We start from the raw sequence: 24879 nt of genomic DNA on the forward strand, positions 1-24879 counted from the left end.
TTGTTGAGTTTAGGCAAATATAAAGTTTTACTGTTTCTAAACTGCCTTGATTTCTTCTGATGAAAAAATGACTGAAAGATTGCTTAAAAACTGTGTATGAAGTAGATTTCAATCTGGAAAATTTATTCCAGAAAGTCAGACTATATATATAAGCCCCCCAAATGTTATTTTACTATTAGATTCTCTTATAATCATTTCCTTATACAAAAAGTTAAACTTCTTAGAAATCAAACATTCATATTTTATTTGATGACTTTACTTCATAAATACTAAGTATGACTAAATTATAAATATATCATGTTAGTCAAGAAATGCAATATAAAAAGGTTTGATAAATATGCTATTTACATTTTTTTCTTACATTCTTCTTTTGCTCCCTTTTATGTCCTAATCATTCATACTCGCCCATTGTTATTCTTTCTTAACACTCAATTTTCATCTTGTGTCAATCATCCCTTGTATTCAGCTAGTCAATAAAATGAATTGATTCTTTAAGACTTCAGTTCATTGATTTCTTCGCCATTCTTGATTTCATACCTTAAATCTAGATTTAAGTACCTTATAAATCCAATTGCATTTTAGCTGGACCTCCTCATCCTTAATCAATTAATAAATCTTCCCAAAGTTACATATTCAAGAATGTATCTAGGCTGGACGAGGTGGCTCATGCCTGTAATCCCAGCACTTTTGGAGGCTGAGGTCGGAGGATTGCTTGAGCCCAGGAATTTGAGAGACCAGCCTGGGCACCATAGCAACACCCCATCTCTACAAAAAAAATTATTATTTTTTTTTAACTTTTATTTTAAGTTCAGTGGTACAATTGCAGGTTTGTTACGTAGGTAAACTTTTATCATGGGAGGTTTTTTTTTGTTTGCTTTTTTTTTTTGAGACAGAGTTGCACTCTGTTGCCCAGGCTGGGGTGCTGTGGCTCAATCTCGGCTCTCTGTGACCTCCACCTCCCAGGTTCAAGTGATTCTCCTGCCTCAGCCTCCCGAGTAGCTGGGATTACAGGCCAGCGCCACCAAGTCGGGCTAACTTTTTTGTATTTTTAGTAGAGATGGGGTTTTGCCACGTTAGCCAGGCTGGTCTTAAACTCCTGACCTCAAGTGATACACCCACCTCAGCCTCCCAAAGTGCTGGGACTACAGGCGTGAGCCTCCATGCCAGGCCTGTCATGGGAGTTTGTTGCACAGATTATTTCATTACCCAGGTATTAAGCCTAGTACCCATTAGTTATTTTTCTTGATCCTCTCCATCCTCCCACTCTCTATCCTCCAAAAGACCACAGTGTGTGTTGTTCCCCTCTATGTGTCCATGTGCTCTCATCATTTAGCCACCCCCACACAAAAAATTTAAAAATCAGCTGGGCATCTGTAATACCAGCTACTCAGGAGCTGAAGTGGGAGGAATCACTTGAGCCCAGGAGTTTGATGCAGCACTGAGCCATAATCATGCCACTGCACTGAACTCCACTCCAGCCCAGGTGACAGAGCAAAACCTTGTTTCAAAAAAAAAAAAAAAAAAAAGTAATTTCTACTTTCCTAAGTAGAATCTCTACTTTCTGCCTAAGTATCAAGGTCTGTATAATTAAGATCTATCCAATGTTTCCTGCTTTTCTCCAAAGAAAACACTTCCATTCCAGTTAAATGGTCTCTTTTAAGACATTAACAACCACTAAGAACTTTTGAATACAGAAAATTATTCTCATTATTAGGTACTGTGTTGGGCAGATAACTGGTTCCCTATTCCATACTTATCTCTCCATTCAAAATGGACTAGCTGTGAGGAAATCTTTACTAGTATAGACCATGCCATTTCTTCAATCCTTTATCTTAGTCCACTGGAAATATCATCATGACTCCATCCCTTAAATCTCTGCTTTTACGTTTGCTGGCTGAAAGAAAAGCCACTTTGCCTAACCAGATACAGAAAGAGCCCTAATGGCTAGATGTAGAGCCAAAGAAAAGAGCTTCTAAAAAAAAAATACAAAAATATTCTGAAGACAGAATCATTCAGTCCTTATCCTTTACACAACAACCATAGTTCCAAGTCTGGTGGTTTATATTCTGGGCTGTGGGCCTTTGATATACCAGAACTCTCCATTCTTATAATCTTCCAACAAAAAAAAGTAGTTATATTGAAAGGTGAGACAAAATAAGTAAATTAAATGTCTTGCTTAATAATTCAACTTGAATATAATAAATCTGAGTAGATGGGAATCTTTAAATCTCTTAAGTTGGTTTTCTATGTTAGAATTTAATATATTTTAAGAAATATGGAAAAAATAAATTGTATATAAGTTAATGTTTTTTCCTTGTTAATGATTTACAGCTCTAATTTTATTTCCAATAACATTTTTTAGACATTTTCTTACATGTGCTCTATTATCAGTTCATCTGTAGTCTACATAAAGTTGTTATTGCATTTAACAAAATCATTTAGAAATTCTTTTTATTTATTTCTGTCCTTACAATCTGTTCTCATTGAAATCCTAGTCATGTCTCCTAAACTATAGAATCATCCTCAGTACAATAAATCTACTGGTCAATTTCTACATTTTAAACTTACTATCAGTAAAATAAACAGCAGAAATTTATACAAGCACATCTAGTAGTGAACAGGTGTTCAACAAATGCCTACTGAATCTAAATTTACAGGATTTGAAATTCTAACACACTTAAGTGTTTCAGTGAACTGCAGCTCAACATGACCCGATAGTATTGATGAAAAAAAAAGCTAGTGCAATCAGACTGCACTATAGAACTTTATTCATAGACGCAGAGTGTTTTGTACCTATACTACATTAAGTATATTGCAATTAATTCTAAATACAATTATTTAAAAAGGAATACTAACAAAATGTAACAGATCCAAAGTAGGGTATCCAGAAAATATTGGTTTAGAAATTAATATGGTCTAGAAAAAATATGGTCTAGAAATTAATGCTATGGCAACAGTGGAAGGACCTGAGAATGTACAGCTTAGAGAAAAGACATAAAAACAATTTTTAGACAGTAGATCTAGGGCCAGAGAACAAAGTTATAAACAGATCTTCAAATGATGTTTCATTCAACATTGTTTCATTTTTAACACTGAAGAGGAAAAATATAGAGATTTCTGTCTGGGGCCACAGTGTGTGGAGTTTCCACATTCTCCCCATGTCTGCATGGGTTTTCTCCCACATCCCAAAGATGTGCATGTTATGTTAGTTGGCACATCTAAATTGTCTCAGTATGGCTGAGTGTCGGGGTAGGAGGACACCCTGTGATAGAATGGCATCCTATCCAGGGTTGGTTCCCACCTCGCATCCTGAGCTTCTAGGATAGGCTCCAGCCACCTGCAACCCCAAAGTGGAGTAAGTGGGTTGGAAAATGAATGAATGTAAATTACTGCAAAATAAAAACTTGTCAAATATACAATCATCATACAAATGCACAACAACAAATGATGTAGTATGAAAGTGCTCAGCAAGCATGCCGTATTTGTTATTGCTTGTTTTTGAACAACATGGTAGTAGAAGGTGCTCCTTACAATTTCTGCTTTACAAACATTTATTCCTTATTTTAACTCACCACCACTATGACCATCATCGCTGACTCATCAAAAATTGGGTAAATGATGATCTTGTTTCTATTAAACTTTCTTAAATGTATGTTTAACTCACATTTATTTCACAATGTTTAATACCAGAAATGTGTTGGATCTTTATTTAGAAGGTGATGTTCTTTGTGACCAGAAATAGGCTACAGGAACTTAACTCTTGTTTATATCAATTAGCCTATGGTGAAACTGGTTTTATTCTATGTCATTTAGCTTAAAGCTGCAGTTTCCAAGAATCTATTCATTACTTTAAGTGAGGACTTACTGTACTAAGTTGAAACCTGCCCTCTGATGAGAAACTTATTTTATGTTAATTAACATAAATGTAATTTATAACGTAAAGGAAAACATTTGTTTACTATGATTCTAATTCTAATATTCTAGGGTCAAAATAAAATTAATGAAGTTCAATTTAAAATAAAATTGACTTAGAAAAATTTAGTGTACTTTACTTATTTTGTCTTGTTAAGGATTTGGAGGACAGATTGCCAGTTTTAAGTTCCGACTACAGGGCACCAAATACTAGAGGCATAAAGAAACAAACAGCTGAACTAAGGATATAAAAACTAAAAGTAATAATTTAAAACTGAGGTGTTCTGAATTTTAATTCAGATATCGTTTCCCTAAACATTTTATTTATTTTTTTGAGATGGAGTCTCGTGCTGTTGCCCAGGCTGGAGTGCAGTGGTGGGATCTCGGCTCACTGCAGCCTCCACCTCCCAGGTTCAAGCTATTCTCTCACCTCAGCCTCCCAAGTAGCTGGGATTACAGGCACGTGCCACCATGACTGGCTAATTTCTGTATTTTTAGTAGAGACGAGGTTTCACCATGTTGGCCAGACTGGTCTTGAACTCCTGACCTCAAGTGATCCACCCGTTCTTGATCTCTCAAAGTGCTGGGATTACAAGTATGAGCCACCATGCCCGGCTGTTTCCCTAAACATACTTTTTGAGATGGAGTCTCGCTCTTAGTTGCCTAGGCTGGAGTGCAGTGGCTTGATTTTGGCTCACTGCAACCTCTACCACCAGCATACATGCTATTCTCCTGCCTCAGCCTCCCTAGTAGCTGAGATTACAGGCACCCGCCACCATGCCTGGCTAATTTTTGTATTTTTAGTAGAGAATGGGTTTCACCATGTTGGCCAGGCTGGTCTTGAACTCCTGACCTCAAGTAATCCACCTGCCTCAGCCTCCCAAAGTGCTGGGATTACAGGCATGAGCCACCATATCTGGCCTCCCCAAACATTTTAAACTGAGGTTCTGAAATTTGACCAGTGGTAGAGTACTTGAAAGGATGGCATTCTTAGTGGTAATACTGTTAAATGTATCAAAACTTCATTTTCATTAGCTACAAATAGTTTTACTATAAGAAACAGATTTTATAAGACATTTTAAAGTAACTTGTTTTTTTCTTTTTATTTTCTTTTTGAGATGGAGTCTTGCTCTGTCACCCAGGCTGGAGTGCAATGGTGCAATCTCAGCTCACTGCAACCTCTGCCTTCCAGGTTTAAGCAATTCTCCTGCCTCAGCCTCCTGAGTAGCTGGGATTACAGGTGCACGCCACCATGCCTGGCTAATTTTTGTTATTTATTTATTTATTTATTTTTGAGACAGAGTTTCACTCTTTCGCCCAGGCGGGAGTGCAGTGACGCGATCTCGGTTCACAGCAACCTCTGCCTTCTGGTTTCAAGCAATTCTCCTGCCTCAGCCTCCCAAGCAGCTGGGACTACAGGTGCCGGCCACCATGCCCGGCTAATTTTTGTATTTTTAGTAGAGACAGGGTTTCACCATGTTGGACAGGCTGGTCTCGAACTCCTGACCTCATGATCTGCCCACCTCAGCCTCCCAAAGTGCTGGGATTACAGGCGTGAGTCACTGCACCCAGCCAAAGTAACTTGTTTTAATGGAAAAACAAGCATAAATTAATTTAGTGGATATAACAAGAAAAATGAAGCTTATAGTCTAGGCAAAAAGGTGTGATAATTGACAACATATATTTTAATTATGCATTCAATTTATTCCTCTTTTACGTAGAGATTAAATTTTAAAACTCAAGTTTCAGACTAATAGGTAGTAGATTAGGGCAAAAGTACATAGAATAAGTCAGGGGATGTTACTTATTGCATTTATAACTTGAAATCCCCATGACAGCAGAGTTGATTATATCTGTACATTTATTTTCTATTTAAATCAGGCCCCATGCTGTTAAATTCTACCTTTTGTTTTCCTAAGAAAACAACCAAGTAACTTCATACTAAGAAATTCCCTATTATTCCTCTTTGAATCATCCATCTTGAAGGTAAGAAGTTGTTCAGGTTGAGGAAACAAGCCCAACCCCTTTTCATAATTTTGGCACTAAAAATCAAATTTTATGGTGCAATTTTATTAAGAGCGAAAACACAGCCATCGCTTAAGCATAAAAGCTCATATTTAACTCAATTATTTTGCTAAACATATATAAGACAAATATGGAAGAATGAGGACAAGGAACACCTGGCATTTTTATTAAATGTCTAATTCTCAAAAATAGCAATTATTTGAACAATGAAAAACAGCTGCAGCATATTGTGAACTTTCTCTATATTCATAAATTATAGAATACATAAGAGCCTAGATTTTATATATTTACTAAATTAATGGCACTTCATCATATCAATAGGTTTATAAGACATCCTCTTTACTACCAAATGCTGACAATAGCTGGTACCTTTATGAATTTTTTGGGTTATAACACTCTTCACCACTAATCCAACTGCCAAAAGAGCAATTTATTTTTTCTCTTTTGGGAAATTCCTTTCTCCCAGAAACATTCCCATTTTTAAAACTATTCAAGATAATTAGAATTTCCTCATCAGTGACACAGGTATACAGCAATTTACACAAGAGTAAATTTCTATCACAATAATTAAAAATAAGAGAAACTTTGGCTATGTCTAGTGCATAATATAATTACATCATTATGGTTTTATTGAAAGCACAACAGATTTTATATCATTTGCCATATATTGATTACTTACTGCTCCACTGATAAAAACATTGTGATTTTTTTTGCAGTATTTTCAGTCAGTCCTATGTTTGTACTATTTATAATTTACAATTGACAATATTTTCTAGGCTGATATGATTACAAACCATTGCTTTTATTGCTAACCTGATAATACTTCTAAAAACTTATATTGATAACTAGTCATATGTGAGAAATAGTTTTTGTTATTTCTTTTTACTAGCCTTGCTCTTGATAGCAGCCAAATTTAATAAGTCTTTGGAATTAGGAAGTAATTTATCTCTATCATTTTTGTTTATGGAACTAACATTGACAGCACTGGTGAATTTTCTGCTTCATCTTTTCTTTCCCTATTTATAAAGTCAATGTTTTAAGATTTTTATTGTTGTAGATTATTAAAAAGAGATGTAATATTCTTAACTGCTGACAATGTTTTGAGATTTTTTTAAGCACCAAATATATATTTAAATTTACATAACAGATGTCAACATGTATTTACATTTGCAGGTAAACATATGTTTACATTTACAAACAGAAATATATAATTTAAGTGTCTGTATTCGAAAATGCAATGTGAAAAATAAAAATAATTCAAAAAAGAAAAAGAAATAAAGACATATAATTATTTCTGAATTTTTTGTTAAGCAGCGAAAGTTTAAGAACTCTAAATTGAAAAATAAACTTGAAAAATACTCCATCTCTATATTTAATTTGTAAAAATGAACCCCAAACTGCCATTGTTTGACAGCATTGTATACATGAACATCACTGTTCTACAACTTCTAGAACATCCACATTCCACAAATGAACAGCTTTAAAAAAAATCCCATCTTAGGCAGGGCAAGGTGGCTCACGCCTGTAATCCCAGCACTTTGGGAGGCTGAGGCGGGCAGATCACCTGAGGTCGGGAGTTCGAGACCAGCCTGACCAACACAGAGAAACCCTGTCTACACAAAAACAAAAAACAAAAAACAAAATTAGCCAGGCGTGGTGGTGCATGCCTGTAACCCCAGCTACTCAGGAGGCTGAGGCAGGAGAATCACTTGAACTTGGGAGGTGGAGGTTGTGGTGGGCCGAGATCATGCCATTGCACTCTAGCCTGGGCAACAAGAGCAAAACTCCATCTCAAAAAAAAAAAAAAAAAAAAAAAAAAAAAAAAGAAAAGAAAATACATCTATCTATCTATCTATCTATAGATATCTAAAATATATCTATATATGTAAATATATAATATATATAAAGTATATGTAAATATATATTATATATAAAATATATGTAAATATATTATATAATATATGTAAATATATTATATATAAAATGTAAATATATTTTATATATAATATGTAAATATATATTATATTATATGTAAATATATTATATATAATATATGTAAATATATTATATATAAATATATGTAAATATATATTATATATAAATATATGTAAATATATATTATATATTATATATGTAAATATATATTATATATGTAAATATATATTATATATAAAATATATGTGTGTGTATATATATCTCCCATCTTTTTTTTTTTTTTTTTTTTTTTGAGACGGAGTCTCACTCGGTCGCCCAGGCTGGAGTGCAGTGGTGTGATCTCGGTTCACTGCAAGCTCTGCCCTCTGGGTTCACGCCATTCCCCTGCCTCAGCCTCCCGAGTAGCTGGGACTACAGGCACCTGCCACGACGCCTGGCTAATTAAAATATATATCCCATCTTAAAAAATAAATGGCATTAAACAAACATTAAAAAAATGATAGAAGGGGAACATACAATCACACACAGCATCACTGACTATTGCCAGTCACTATGTACCTATTATTCTGGGTATTGTTTAATTGGAAACATCACCATTTTAGAATCTAAGATTAAGGGGAATCTACCTAGAACAGACAACAGAAAGCATTCCAACTATGAAATATGATAAATGGCCTATGTTTAAAAGATGCTGGAGAGTATCCAAGAAAGACTGCTAGCTTAGAAATTTATAAAGGAGATGAAATGAAGAATGTGATATTATCTGTGCTTAGGTATCTGTTAGAATTCAATGATACCTATTTCTTGTTGAAAAGTGGACTGCCCTCCATTCTGAGTGTAATACGAATTAAAAAGACTTCTTTTTTTAAAGAGTTAAGTTGAAGAAGGGCTGAGCTGGCTTCCAAGGCACTAATTAAGGAATCCAAGCCTGTACTATATAGGATTCTTTAGGGATCTGCAGATGTTTCCATTCTAATTTTCCAGAGACAAAAATGTAACCGGGAGAAAATCAGAAAAAGAAAGTGACCTGTGGCATTTGGCTACTACTTTGCAAACTGGCTTATTATTAACAGTTTTCAAAATTTAATTGATCCCCCACTTAAAAATTCTCACCTTATTGAGTTCAATGGCTGATCGTCTATGATCATAAGGCCATCCCCAACATATACACATTATTTGAGTCACTGTGAGATAATGTAATAAAAGCATCTGAAGCACTAGTTTCATTTAAACAGAGACATGCCCTCAACATCATTAAGAATAGAAAGTCTTGCGCTTGAGTTTTTCTTTAGAGATGCAGAATTAGCTCAAGGAATGGATGGAAATGACATTTTTTGGTAACTGATTTTAAGGTCTCAAATACTTTTATGGAAATAAGTATCCTGCGCATTTTATATGTCCTTGATCTTGTGAGTTTTTCTAGAGGCATAATATTAATTTCAGTTAACTTGTTAAAATTATTCTTTCAGAATTTCTAAGTGTCTCAAAAGTTAAATGAATTGGGGAAAAATGTTTCTTATTCTAAAAAAGAGGTATGCATGTATATATATAAAAGGAAGGAAAAAGGAGAAAAATCCTCTTTTTGATATTTGCAGGAAATATCTGAGGTTTAGCTTGGGAGGCGATGGGGCAATCCAGGGCGAGAAATGATGTCTTGAATAATTAAGGTGACTACTTCTGACCTTCAACTAAACAGACTACCTTCCTGTCTACCCTGAAGGTATCACTTTGGTGTTGCTATCCACTGATTCACTTCTGCAAACTTCCCTGACAGAAGAAAGGAGGACTTGCAGCTGGACACTGCTCCCTGGCTCTTCGGAGCGGGTTCTTTACACTATGCATGGACCACAGATCATCTGCTGCCATCCTACTCAGGGAGAGCTTGCTAAAGATGCATGGTCCTGGCCCCCACCCAAAACCTCTGACTTTGAATCCATGTCAGAAATCTTTTAATTTATGTACTTAACTTGTTTATCTGTTTTGTTCACTGCTATATCTTTGGCTCCTAGAAAAGTACTAGGAACATGGTAGATACTCAATAAATATGTACTGAATAAATGAAAAAAAAAAAAACAACAACAACAAAACAAAGGGAAGGAAAAGGGATTGCCTTCATGTTTGTTTCTCCCACCTCCTCAAGTTGTTTTTTTTTTTTTTTTTTTTTTTTTTTGAGACGGAGTCTCGCTCTGTCTCCCAGGCTGGAGTGCAGTGGCATGATCTCGGCTCACTGCAAGCTCCGCCTCCTGGGTTCATGCCATTCTCCTGCCTCAGCCTCCCGAGTAGCTGGGACTACAGGCGCCCGCTACCATGCCCGGCTAATTTTTTTTATTTTTAGTAGAGACGGGGTTTCACCGTGCTAGCCAGGATGGTCTCGACCTCCTGACCTCGTGATCCGCCCACCTCGGCCTCCCAAAGTGCTGGGATTACAGGCGTGAGCCACCGCGACCGGCCACCTCCTCAAGTTTTAACAGCTAAATGTTAAGCTCTTCACAAAGAAGTCTCAAGTGTAACCTAATGAAATTAAAAACAGACTTTACAAAATCATTTCTCAAGTGGAGAGAATACTCTCAATTTATAAAACCATAAGACCAATAAACCTGAATAATGAGTACTAAAAAAGACAATTACCTATTTGTTAATTCCTTTGAAGGAAAAGGGCTCAAAACTGTGATTCTCAGACTTGGAGATTATAGGGCCTGGGTATAAAATACTTCCCTAAATAACTTACCAAGGCAATGGCATTATTCTTGCTCTAAACTATTAATTAACATCAAATCTCAACGTGTAGAGGGGCTAGGAGAGGTTAGAAAGTTACCATAATAGGATAAGCAGGGAAAAAAATCAGAAATAAACCAGAACATGACACCAAACAGTAACCTTTTATGACAATGATAGGGAAACTCAGAGTTAATACTTACAAGGTAAGAATTGCTGAGCTAAGTAGAGGTCTCTTTTATTGCGGTCTTCATTCTATCATTATTAAACCTAGGAAAAAGAGGGAAGACTTTAAAAATTTCAGCACATTATATAAGTTAGAACATTTCAACTGAGGTTGCCACCGCTGTATTCTGATCCTTATACAGCACAGAACAATCAGATTATAAACACCCAGCAGCATTTGTATGTTTCAGCCCAGTGCAGCATTCTTGTTAGTTTTTTTGTTAAGAGATGGGGTCTTGCTCTATTACCCAGGCTGGAGTGCAATGGTGTGATCCTAACTCACTGCAACCTCAAACTCTTGAGTTTAAGCTATCCTCCTGCCTCAGCCTCGCAAGTAGCTGGGATTACAGGCCTGCATGCCACTACATCCTGCTTATCACTGGCTTTTAAAATTTGCTATTCTATTATGATTGCCCTCTTGAAGTTTAAGTCAAAAATTTTAGTCAAAGCTAAAACTCTAACTTGGAGCCCAATGAGCTTCTGGAGGACATCCTATATTTGCAGATATTTTAAGATAAATTCAAGATCATATTCCAAGACTGATTAATCTCTCTCACACACATAAAATTGCATCATCTATAATCCATGTATTGTATATTGCACAATTCCAAGTACACAAAGGAAGGAATATATGACATTTTTAAAGATATGCTAGTAATCTGAGTTGGTTAGCATGTTTGGCTTCTGTGGGTCATGATTCTAAGTTGTAGTTGTTATATCAACTAATAGTTAAGCACTTACTATAAGATACAGAATAGAAAGGATATGACAAATTCATCCATGTTCTTAACGGAGCACTGCAAGTATATGCTTTATTGTAGACTAATCTTCACAGAAAAAGAACAGCATGTTTTTAAAAATTTCAAAATCATTTGCTTCAAAATTCACAGAAAAATCAAGGGAATACCAAAATGAACCTCCATATCCTATCTCTGGACTCCCAATCCAGCTGTACTGAAATCTAGGACTATGCCATACTTACTTCCCTTTGTTTTTTATGAAAATTGATTACACATACAGATGATGTCCTTTGTGAGCTATACCCTGATTCCATTCCATTCTTTCCAAAGATGCAAGCATAATCTTGAATTTGATATTTATTTCCTATGTTTTTACACTATTACTACCAATTCAAGAATTTAAACTTTATCATTGCTTTAAAGCTTTTGATAAATGGTATAATATCATACATATTTTATATACGTTACTCTGCATATAACCTTTATGCAACTTATTTTTGTTTGCTGAAGTAGGATATTCACCCATGATGATAAACACAGCTCCCATTTTAGTAGCTTTACAGTTCATCACATGACTATGTCACAATTTGCCATTCTCTTCTTGCTTAACATTTACATTGCTTTCATTTTTTTCCTATTAAAAATAACCAAGACTTTTTTCTACATGTCTTGAATTTATCTAGAGCATCTAGGAATAAAATTGTTGGGTTCAAGCCTATTGTATCTTCAACTTTACAAAGATATTGCTAAATGCTCCCACAAGCAGCATATGAAGAGTTCCTCATTTTATATTTCCTCCAACATTTGGAAGCATATTTAAGAAAAACAGCCACTATCTATATGAAAATTTAAAAATTCATAAGTGATCAATTCCTTTGGTTTTCATCAAGTATTGGTTTAACATAGGTATACTAATGTTCCAAACAAAGAGAATAGACTGAAATTTGGCCCAAGGCACTTACATGAAAACAAAGCTCTGATAACACAGATTTTCCTCATGTGACTGAGGAAATACCAAGACTTAATCTATTTTTTAATCAGCCGAATTTAAGATTCAAGAACTTAATCTAGAAATGATAAGATTCCTAATTAAATATTAAGCTTAGATCCAAGATGACTAAAGAGGGGAAAAAAAGATGCAGGAAAAGTAGTTTGTGGGTATGAACAATCCCTCCTCCAAGTTCATTTTGGGCAGTGCTTCTCACAAATGTGGTGCTCCTAAGAAAAATCTCTTAAAGCTTGTAAAAAAAATGCAAATTCCAGGTCTGGAAAAATGTTTTTATTTTATTTTTTAAATTCTAGGTTATTCTCATACAGGTGGTTCGCAGGCAACTAAGCAGTAAGTAATGATTAAAAATGAGGTGCTTTCAACAGAGAGGATTATGTAACTCATGTTTTAGTTAGGGGAGGTAACAGTAATTAATATGTTATCTGTTAAATTACATAAACTTTTTTTTAAAAACCTCTAGCATTAGTCAACAACAACAAAAAAGTAACCTCAATTTATGGCTGAATATGCTTGACTTCACAATGCCAAGAAAGGTTGTGGGCTCATTTATTTTTTTCAGATAACTAGACACATACTATGACAAAGCTTTTTTTAGTAATATTACCAGGGAACTAATATTCTGAATTTACTGTGATTGGCCACAGGAAAATATTAAGAGTGAGAGTGATCAGGAGTGATTTTAATGAAGATGACCAGAAAGCAACTATATGATTACCTTTTAAATAGAATGCTATTGCAAATGTCAAACTTTAAACGGGACATTTGGCTTTATACACTAAAAAAAAAAAAAAAAAAAAAAAAAAAGCATTAGTAGTTTCCCACCAAGACCGCTACAAATAAATTCAGAACATTTATAGAAATCCAACATTCACACTTCCCTGTAACTCTAACCTATTGAAATTAGATGTAAAAGGAAGGAAAAAAATAGAATATTTAGGTTATAAAAATCGGCGCAAATTCAAATTATAAAAATAAAAACATTCTTCTATATTATTTGAAATTACAAAGTCCTGTTTCCAAAAGATTTAGAATAATCTAAGCTTTCTAGATAAAAAGTTCAGATAAAAGATATTTCAGTGAGAAATGGTAAATAGAAAAAGTAAGCAGTTTAGTAGTAAGAAAAAAGACATAAGTTTTCATCTGTTGCCTGCTTTTAGTTATTTACAACACTAAGTTAATATAGAATGTTGTTTTCTTTCTTTTATTATAGTGAAATCAACAAGAATTCGGTCTTGTTAGACTGGGCTTTTATAAAACAAAGATAATGTAGTCCAAAAGTGAAAGAAACACTCCTGTGTGGCCATAGCCAGCTTTTCTTTTCTATCCTCAATATATTACCTAACTTGTGATATCAGCAACTAATTATAATTTTTTTCAGTCTACCTGCTTAAAAGTGAAAACATGAAACATACCATATATACATGAAACATACTATATATACCTCCAGAAGCAAGACAGGTTTTCCATTCTAATGGATGGAATTAACTGAATAAAAATTAAATGAACTAAAGCCACAGAGAAATAGTAAAAAATAATAGAGTCTAAGAACTACAAGCATCTACTGTTCTCTTTATGCTGCAACCTTTCTGCTAAAGAATGTATTCTCTATACTGTGTATGTGGTACAGTAACAGTTGGGCTCTTCCCACCTGGGTTTGTAAAAACGGATGGGTGCAGGCTCCTTTGGCCACCATTATTGCATATTGATGTTATTCTGCACAACAGCTGACAAGCAGCATCGATCTCCCAGCCTCTGCTCCCAGCTGTAAGGGGTAAGAACAAGGGCTGTGGTGATAACTTGTTTATTCACTGCTGTTGCTGTTGCTGCTGCTGCTTCTTAAACAGCAAGCTGAGAAAAGAATATCAAACTGACACACAGAGGAAAAATGGTTCAGACATCAATCTACCTCTCAAGGTCTGCTTATATCACTATATGATAAAATTATTTTTAAAATAATTTTTCTTTAAAAAGTGGGGTGGGGAGAGAAAAAAGACAAAATTGGTGTTTTGATTATAAAGGGAACCTATAATGTATGCAAGGAAAAGGAAATTAATGACATATATAATAATCTTCCCCTTGTAAGTCTAGATTTAACCGCTCAATTATCAAAATTCTCTGAAGAATTTTAACCAATGTTGGGGTAAATTCATTGAGAGTAACTTCCCTACCTATTCTCCTGGAAAATAAGAAAGTGTAAAACTCCAATCAAGAAATGACACTTTATTTTGCTTACAAAATGCCTCTAGCTCCCAAGTGCCCCATATCTAATCACCACCATATGTTTGACTTTAGACACTATTAGCAAAGAAATAAGATTTTAGTCTATACTGTTTTTGCATAAATCCCATTAAAAAAACTTCCATATGCAATTTACCTATTTTAAATGTGCAATACAAAGTTAAAAACTTAGTAAGGACATAGTATTAATTGATGAGTAACAGAAATAGAAATATTCACTGCTCAATTACCTTTAAATGTAATGTGATGCTATTTATAGACTTACAGCTTTAACTGTAAATGCAACTCATCTTTTAGAACCTTAAGCAACTTGTGATTCAGAAAAATATAAAAAGTCAGAAAAATTTGGAGATCTATAAACTATTAAAAAGAAAAACCCACATAGGCTAGAACTGACAAGTAAGTTTAAATAATAATACCTAATCAAGAAGGCTAAGTTTGAGACATTTTAAAATAAAAGTATGAAACAGTAACAATATTTTAAATTTAGATATTTTGTAAAAAATCAAAACCCAACCCCAATCTTCTATTTTTATCACAATTGAAAAATTTTTCTGCTTAGCAACTCAATGAGGAACAAAAAATGTTAATAATAATAAAAATAATTCTGAAGACCAGAGGATAACAAGATACTTTAAATATATTTGTTTTGTATGAAGGCTATAAAATAAAAAAGACTAACAGCAAATCCTCAAGCAAGATTTTTAAAAATTCAGACACTTAGAAACAGTAATGGATTAATAAACTATTAACCAGTGGGATTAATCAGTCTCAGCAGCCACATGTGAAACATGCTTCACATTTCTCCTCTAAGATTCTAACCATGAAAATAGGAAAGTAAAACTAAGTCAAATAATATGTTAATGAAGTATCAAAAGTGTGGTTTGTGGTGCTGTGAATAGAAATTTCATTTCAAAATGTATTTAATTTTAAACCTTCACATTAATTAAATATTACCCTTTGAAAAATGCTTATCAGAAAATATAATTCTGATACATTAGATCTCATTTGAAGAAAAACTGAAAGAGGTTAAGGATGTTATTTGCTAGTTTAAGAAAAAACACAAAATACACACATGAACAAAACTGCTTCAAATAAATATTTTTAAAACTTTTATTTAAAAAGTTAATTGTATCTATTATTTAACAAATTCTCAGCAATATATAAAACCTCTATTAAAATGTCATAGCTGACAAACTGCCTAAAATGTAACATATCCTTATAAACTAGCATTATACATCTCTGACAAATAATAATTTTAAGTTCCTTCATATGTAGATATGTTGTTACCTCTATTCTAGTTTATTCAAATATTCTTTCTATCCTAAAAAAACTATTTCAGTAAGACAGGAACAATGATGGTATAACTGTATTTTAGGGACAGCTAAGAATTTTTCCCAAAAGTGAATGTTATTTAACCCTGATTGTGCATTTAGCCAAAAACATAAATATTGAAAAAATGAGATACAAATCACTGAAAAAAAGATAAAAATTAACACAATAAATCTCTTCCCCCAAATTCCAACAGAATTAACTATATATCAAGGCTTAAATTTAGATAATCAGGTTTGCAAATTTAAAACGGTCAAAATCTTTACAAAATGTCTTACAAGGGGTAGTTAAAAGAGAGCCAATCATACACAGCAGTTGAACTCTTTGTTAATTGGCCTCCTAAAATAACCCATACTCCTAATTAGGTTAAAGTTTCTCACCCTGTAAGAATTGATCAAATACAAGTAAACTGTTAATATTTGTATTGATTCTTTTAGATATGAAATTATTTACTAAGCTAAATTATTACAAGTTTATAACCCAGTATAATAACTATAGGAAGAACAATTATATGATGCTAAATATTTGTGTTCAAAGTAAGTTTTGATATCTTCAAAGATCACAAATCACAAACTCTCTAAATTTGGACGACTCTGTGGATTTATATCTTATCTACCATATAAACTCAAATGCTGTCTCTCTTTTCCTATTTAACTCATTAAGGCTGTTCTAAAGATACCTGCATTGAAAGTGACAAACTGAACCTGGATTTTTTCCCCCAGATACTCAGGTAACTGTATTTTCCACTTTTCATCTTAATGTTCTCTAACCTGAAAAATACCTGTTAAGTCAGTGAGGGAAAAATTGTATTTATTTTCATTTTATTCAAACTAAGCTGCTTTTTCATAAAAATCTCAAATCAAACATATGAAGACATTCCATACCTCATATTTATCTGAACCACATTACAGTATGACACCAATATAAAAGTATCTAAACTTCACCCTTATGTTAAACTCTGATTTCTAAACATCTTTACATTTTATTTAACTTCAACTGTTAATTGATTCATTCCTAGATTATCTACCTAATATCCAACAATATAGAAATATCAAATTTCAGTTTTTAGTATTTTGATATGTATTTCAACATTCACTCTTAAACACATCTCAGAATTCATCTTTAAAAATTTTACATTGTTGGAAGTTAAAAGCAGTTCTATGATCGTGATGATATACTTCATTCTTAAGACTAAATAATAATTTTCTCATGAAAACAAACCTTTGACATTTCCTCTAAGTATATAAATATTTTTAGGTGAAAAAATTAAAAAAAATTGTATTATGTTAGTGAACCTTACTTTAGCAAATAGTTTTTACACAAATAAACGCACACACATATATGTACATATAAGATTAATACTTTACTATGAAAGAATTAACCAAGTAATACTTAGTAATACTGTTCAATAAGTTCATTTTCACTATACCAGATTACCATTTTAGAAAATGAAAGTTGTATTAGTTAAATACTGTCTGAAATTTTCAACTAAAACTATAAAAATCACTGGAGGTTTAGGGATTCTACAATTTTATTTTTAGAGTCTGCAACTTTTGATATTAACAACTGAAATATTTTACTCAGTGTATGTTGAGTAAGATACTAGTAATTTCTGCTTAAGAAAGTGGTTTTTTCAGTTTCGACCATATTGCCACTTTTGGTTAGGGCAGTACTTGGAATACTTTACATTTTCTTAAAATATTCTCATCAATTTTACCTAATTTTGCAGGCTCTACCTACTACTCTTCCACTTGTCAAACAGCTAAGCACTAAATTCCATTTGATTTAAACTCTCCATTTTATAAGATGAAAAGTTCATATTTTACTGAGTACACTGTAATAACCTTAAGAAAATAAAAATTACTATATATACATATTTTTGGAATAAATTCAGTTGGAGTTAGACCTTAGGATGCTGAGAAGAACATTAACTGTATAAAAAAAAATCTGGAGTTTTAGTAAGCTAGACAACTCAGCTATGGCCACTTCATATGATGATTTCTGTTTATGAGTAATTACTTATTGATTTTAGTTCACGTAAAAATTTCAACTTTACCAATTGTCTAGTCCGATTATATTGCAAAGACATAAAATTATATGGTTTTAAAATTCGTTAGTATACCTTAATCTCATGTCATGTTCCAGTGCATTATGTGAGTATTCAATCAAAGAAGTGAGGCTGTTCTCCAGAATTGGTTCTCTGCTACAGGTCAAAACCTGCAATAAAAATGTCATGTATTATAGCATGAAGACACTCAACAGATTTCCATCTCCTGCAGTTCCACAGTTGATCCCTGAACACAGAGGTATGGTCTTCAAAATGACCCTAATCTTGCCAATGTTCAGAGAAGCTCTAACTTGAAAATGTTTTAAAAATAGAAATAACTTGATTAGAAACACCTGTGATATGCTTTATCATCCGAAGCCTCTTCAAACAAATCAGATTAATATGTTTCTGCTTTCATTTCTCTTTAGGGCATTCATGTTCAAAGTAGTATGGGTGAGTGTGTATGCGGGTAGCTGTTAGAGGACTGGTACAAGAGGAGTTCATAAGGAAAATATCAGAAATGTAGTTTGTACTTGTAAAACTCATAAAATCCACACAGTTAAAAAAGTTACTGAAGGGACAGGGACGAAATTTTACTTTCTCTCCAAATTATCAAATGTTTTAATGATGACAGAATTTACCATTCTTTTTTTTTTTTTTTTTTTTGAGATGAAGTTTTGCTCTTGTTGACCAGGCTGGAGAGCAATGGTGCGATATAGGATCACTGCAACCTCTGCCTTCTGGATTCAAGGGATTCTCCTGCCTCAGCCTCCCGAGTAGCTGGGATTACAGGTGCCTGCCACCATGCCGCTAAGAATTTACCATTATTTTCAACTTTAGTCTACTGCCAAGCCTAAGTGAAAAATATCAGTATTTCCAAATATTTTAATACATTACAGTCCTAACAGACCAAAATGTGGAGTTTTTTTTTTTTTTTAACAAGTTAACATATTTACATATAATAAATGGACCACTACTGGACCAAATGGTTTTTTAATGTTTCTAAGAGATGTAACTGAATATATGTTAAGTGTTTTTTTTCATTTCTTTCACCTTTCTGAATTATAATGATTCAGTGGCAATCGGCTGTATAAAAATATTAAATTACCAAAGGTGTATCATGTATTACATGTAAATCATAATGCTCTGAATAAATTTTCCAGTTATATTTAAGAATAGCTTAGGAAAATGAAAGAGTAAAACCTAAAAAAACCTTTATTCCTCTGTTGCCAAATATTTGATTGTTTAATGACAAAACCGACACAATCATCCATAACTCATAAACACCAATCCAAATACCATGACATTTTAAAAAATTACCATCATTTATACACAGTCTTCCTCAAAAGACAGACAGTTTTCTATATTTGAGCACTCTGAAAATTAAGGTATCTTAAGTTTAAAAATCAGAGAAGGAAAATAGTAGAAAACAAAATGTACTACATGCCAAATGTTAAGTTTTTAAATAGTAGGGAGACGAAAAATACTAACCAATAAGAAGCAAAAGAGGTCTGGATATAAATAAAATAATAAACCAATGTGTATGATAAAAAAGGCAATATTAAAAAACCTTCAAATAGTAAAACTCAAATCTAAAATCTATTACAAAATAGAGCTTACTATTTATTCTTAGAAACCACTACAAGTTATTCCAGTACAAATTTTCTTTACTGAAATAAGGCAGGATTAACCAAAGGTATAGTAAACTTCTTATAATTTGATAAGAAATATTAATAATATTCAAATATATATTTAATATCAATTTCAATATTTAAAACTTGTCTTTCTAAAAGGAAGATCCTTTAAAGCATCTCTAATACAGACCAAAAAATAAAAACAAAAAACCAACCGAGGCAAAAAAATAAAAAACATTCAGTTCCCCACCAGAAAGTAATATTTATATGATCTACAATCATTTGTACTTGCAAATAATGAGATAAACAAACATATAATAGTAATGTGATATTCTAAAAATCTATCTTGTTACTCTTAAGACAATCATGACATTAAAGTTCTAATACTGTCACTTCCAAAAATTAAATGCTTAATCTCATTTTCAATGCTTATTTGAAATAAAGTGGTATTTTATTACTGATTTCCTTTGGTGTTATGAGATTTGGGGCTACAAAATTTCAGCAAGTCATAGTTGAGCTCTAATTATGTGCCAAAATTAGTTGCCTGGCATACAATGTTTCAAAGTTTGCTGAATTAAAAACAAAACAAAACCAAAAACCCCCACGAAACTATATATATGACAATTTTTTCTAAGATGTGTTTTCTAGTTATAATCAGACCAAAAATCTGTGTCTTCTAAAAAGGGGTTAAAAAGAAATTAATATGTGAATTTTTAAGCTTCATTAGACAGAAGAAAAAAAAGACAAGAGCCAATTTTAGGTAATATTTTAAAATAAGAGAAATTTTTATAGAATAATTTTTCGAAACTATAAATTTATAATCTTCTTTTGAAGAAAGCTAATGTGTCATATATAATAATTATCTAATACAGTCTCTGGGAATTTTTTTTCACTTTGTAAACCAAATCAACTGACCCATATTTCTGGCTTTAAGTATTCTGTGACATTCCAAATAGTTACTACCTACCAATAAACAAACAAACAAACAAAAATACACACAAGTCTCCACAAAACAAAAAAAACAAAAATGTACTACATAAAGCATGATGAAACCAGGAATCTAGACTAGGAAAGCTACTTTAAAATTTTTATCCTTAGCTGTAGTTCATGCTAAACATTAAAACTCATATTAATCTGATTAGAAAAAATATGCAGTGTTACATACAAACACCCGAGGCTACATTTTCTGAATGTACAACTAAGACAGGTCAACAGTATTTTTAAAAAAGTCTGAAACTGCACTTTTATTTGAATTTTTAAAAATAGTGTGGGGGCAAACAAATGAAAATCAATGCTACCAGGAAGACTGATACCTTACCAGTCCCCTTTCCCCCACAATAGGTAAACATAACTTTAAAAAGGGGTGACCTATTATAGCAACACCACACCCCGCAGTTGCTTTCCTATGGTAATAAATGACTTTGTAATACAAAATAAATTACAACTGTCAATTTCTACAGAGAAATATGGATAAGTGCACATAAACATTAAAAAATACACATATATTGTAACTTATACCTATATGCCCACAAGTCTAAAACCAAAATCTTCCTCTTATATAGCATCACATAAAAGTGAAAATATTTTGAATGCTGTGGATTTTATTTAGGCGCTAGTGTATTCTCAAATTTGAAGTGATGTATTTTAAATAAAGGAATCACTTCTTTTAAAAATGGCTTATTAAACAAACAATCCTTTACCCATTACCCCCTAAACAAACAAAAAATCCCATAAACCAAAGTGCTAAAAATGTATGGTTATACTTAACCAGCCTGGTGGAATTTAAAGCTTGCCCCCAACTCTTCCCAAAACTCACGTAATTTGAATGAGAATACAAAACTCAAAACAAAAACCATCAGTAAAAAGCAAAACCCAGGAGTTCTGGTACTTTAGGTATAATTACGTTTAAAATAGAAATGAGATCTCCTAAAATTTCATTAAATCAAATTTTATAGAGAAGATAATTAGCACCTTCTATGAAATTTTCATAAGATGACCCAAAATAAATAGCTTTGAACAAAAGTAATGAAAAGGGATCTGTTATCACAATTCTTGTTATGAGGGCAGTACAAAATAGTATGAATTATAAACTCAGCTATTCCACTTACTAATATAAATTATATTTACAGCCCTACAGAGATTTATAAAAGCCATAAGATTTTTTATTTGAATATTTTTTAACAATGCGTATTTGACTTAATGCGAACATACACACTATAAGCTTCAAAATTTAACTACTATTCATAAAAGAATATAAACGTCTATTAAATTAAAACAATTGTTTCTCAAAGCATCTACAGCTGTTTATCAGTGAGTTCACCGCTGTTCTTTGAAAACGACACCTGCCTTTTATCAAGATGCAATTAAATGGAATGACAAGCTCGGTAATAAATGGAAATATATTGAGGCTGTCTCAGGCAACATCGAACAAAAATCAACTGAAAATCAACCAGATAAAAAACAGCACACCCACACTGTTGTATACAATATATTTCTTCATAATGAATTTATCAAAGGAACTAAATAATATATACGCACCTGTGCTTACCTGTTGTCTAAATTAAGAAACATAAATGTTTTGTAAATTAAAGTTTTAGTTCACTGCAGTTACTGAATTAGCAAAATGTATATTTTCACTAGATGCGAAAAGTTTTTTAAATAAGATGTTCAATTTTTATGGAAAATGTTAAAAAGATCATTCGTGAACCTTAAGAAAATTAAAGTTTCTTTGCATCAAAATAAAAGAAACAACTGTCCGGTAATCTGCATCCAACAAATATATGTAGTTTAAGGTGAAAAATTCCTATCAAAGGAAAAAAACTAAATTTTTCACTCAGTTTTTAACCAATAAAGAACAGTGACAAATATATAAAAGTCTTGTAATTTCAACCAGCAGAAACATAATTTTGCGAAAACAGCCTCTTCAGTTTTACTTTTAATATACATTTGAGAACCACACGAAAATCCTTTCTGAGAGGAAAAAAAACTATTAAAAACCAACTTTTTTTCTAAACTCTCGTCCTAACGTTTCGTAGCTATTTCCGTGGTTCTCTGGCTAAAAGTATAATTTTTCGTAAAGTCGAGAATTATAGTTTAGCGTTCAACATTCAAACCCCCCAGGCCCGCTTCCTTCCAGCCAATCAGGGGGTAACAAGTCCAGAGTTTAGGGAGCTCCGTTAGACACAATTTGAAAAACATCACATTGCACTCTTCTATTCTCCTCCGGGAAACATTCTAAGCGAGGGCGGGTCCCCTAGTCTTCATAGAATATAAGAAATAAATCAATCGTTATATCAATTCCACGGGGAAAAACTCTGTAGGCAGGCAGTCCTAAAGAAGCGTGTCACTGCGGTTCCCAGGAAGCGTTATTCCTCTTTGCGAACAATTGAACAGAATAGCTGCTGCAAAAATCATCTCCGGAATATTTGCAACCCAGAGCCGTGCGCCCCACACGCAATACACCGGCAAAGGGTTAATCTAGTGGTGCCTCCAGCGCGGAAAAGAACTCAAGATCTAATACATCCTTAACGCGGGATTTTTACAAAGGCCATAAAAGTATTACCTAAAGTTAATGCCGTCACTGGCTCACATCACTCAAGAGCTGTGGAGTAAGAATTGATAGAAACCACCAGCTAAGGGGGGAAAAAAATCACCGAAGGGAAAGACAAATAACAACTCTCGTCCCTCCTCCTCAGCGTCAAGAAAAGGTGGGGATCGCAAAATTACCGTTAAGTTGTCCGGGTAAAGACTTTTGGGGGAGGAAAACATTAACAGTTTCACAGATTGCTTTTTTCCTTGCGACATGTTTCAAACACCGGGGAAGAAAAAAGTCTTCTAAGAAAGTGCGACTCGGAGGAAATAGCCACGAGAAGGAAATCGTTAGCTCGAAGCCCCATCTTTCATCTCACCCGTGAACACTCCTCCCCTTTGAGAAAGGACAACGCTGCGAGAGCAAATGACAAAAATCCCCAGAAAGAAGCTAAAGTCCAGCATCTTTCCTAAGAGCCCGCTACAACCTCAAAAGCCTGCCCCTGCCCCTGCCCCATCTTGGAAGCGCGAGCCGCGGCCAGTCCTACCTACCTAGAGACCTCACGGGGACCCAGCGCGCCGGGGGAGGGCAGCCAGGGCTTGGGAAACTCTCATTCCTGGGGCACCTCACGCTTCAGCGTCAAAAGACAATATAGATAGATGGGTGCCGGGCGGTGGCGGGGGGGACTGTTGCCACGACCCACCGGAGGGACCCATGACTCCGGGTCCTGAATTTTCTGTCGACCTTAAGTTTCTTGTCACGAGATGACGGCCATCACCGGGTCGAGAAAACGGCGAGAAAAGGCGGCCCGGTTCGGAAATGGGGGAGGGGCGCGCGTCCAGTCCTCCTGTCAAGGAGCGGCCGCCTGCAGAGACCCCGCAGTGCGCCGTCCCCGGCTCCGGTCCCGGGCGGGGGGTCTTGCTGACAGATCCGCTGGGCGGCGGCTGCTCCGCCGCAGCCGGTCCGCGTCCCGCTCAAACTGCAGCTCCCCTCCCCCCACAGCCCCGTCTCTCCGCGCTCCCGCCACATTCCGCCCGCCGCCGCCCACTCGCAGACGCCCAAGTTGCCCCTAACCCTACTTCCTCGGATGTTTCGCGATTAAGTGAGAGTAGACCCCGCGCCCACTCCCTGCACCCCCCACTGCCTGCGGGTCCCACCACTGCCACCTCCCGAGTCCCGCTCTGCTACTTCTTCAGGCTCTTACCGACTGCGCCAGCCTTGGCGAAGCTCCGCCGACTGCCCTTTGCTCCAAGTAATTTTTGGCGATTTTTAAAGTAATTTTTCCGGCGGAGTCATAGTGGCGCTATACTCTCGGACAGGTTATCCTGTCTCTCCCGCTAGATTGATGAGATCAGGCATCACTCGAAAATGGCGCCGAAAGCGCTGAGGCTCCTCATTCAAATTCGTTAGAGCCAACCCCGCCGCCCCGGGGAATGCCGGGAACGCGGGCTGCCTCCACAGCTGTCAATACCGCCTCTTAACCCCCCTTCTCTTGCTTTCCCGACATTTTTACGCATGCGCAAACTCCAACCCTTCCC

General features: G+C 34.5%; 1 protein-coding gene across 20 annotated transcripts in view; it reads right to left on the reverse strand.

Annotated features, from left to right (window-relative positions):
- The window catches only part of LOC745092 (uncharacterized), a 125386-nt gene extending 100553 nt beyond the window's left edge, over positions 1-24833 (reverse strand). For 6 of the 20 annotated variants that reach the window (XR_010150730.1, XR_010150724.1, XR_010150720.1 and 3 more), the window contains exons 1-3: positions 24546-24772; positions 18254-18348; positions 10791-10857 (exon numbers count right to left, since the gene is read on the reverse strand). The gene's annotated coding sequence lies outside the window, so the exon portion shown is untranslated. Of the gene's footprint in view, positions 1-5027; positions 7460-10325; positions 10858-13276; positions 13337-14209; positions 14324-18253; positions 18349-23892; positions 24342-24545 lie in introns of those variants that run through there. The other 14 variants (XR_010150723.1, XR_010150719.1, XR_010150734.1 and 11 more) reach the window with 10 other exon arrangements.
- Between the last annotated feature and the right edge of the window lie 46 nt (positions 24834-24879).

Source organism: Pan troglodytes, chromosome 14, assembly GCF_028858775.2.
Source record: "Pan troglodytes isolate AG18354 chromosome 14, NHGRI_mPanTro3-v2.0_pri, whole genome shotgun sequence".
Classification (NCBI taxonomy): Eukaryota; Metazoa; Chordata; class Mammalia; order Primates; family Hominidae; genus Pan; species Pan troglodytes.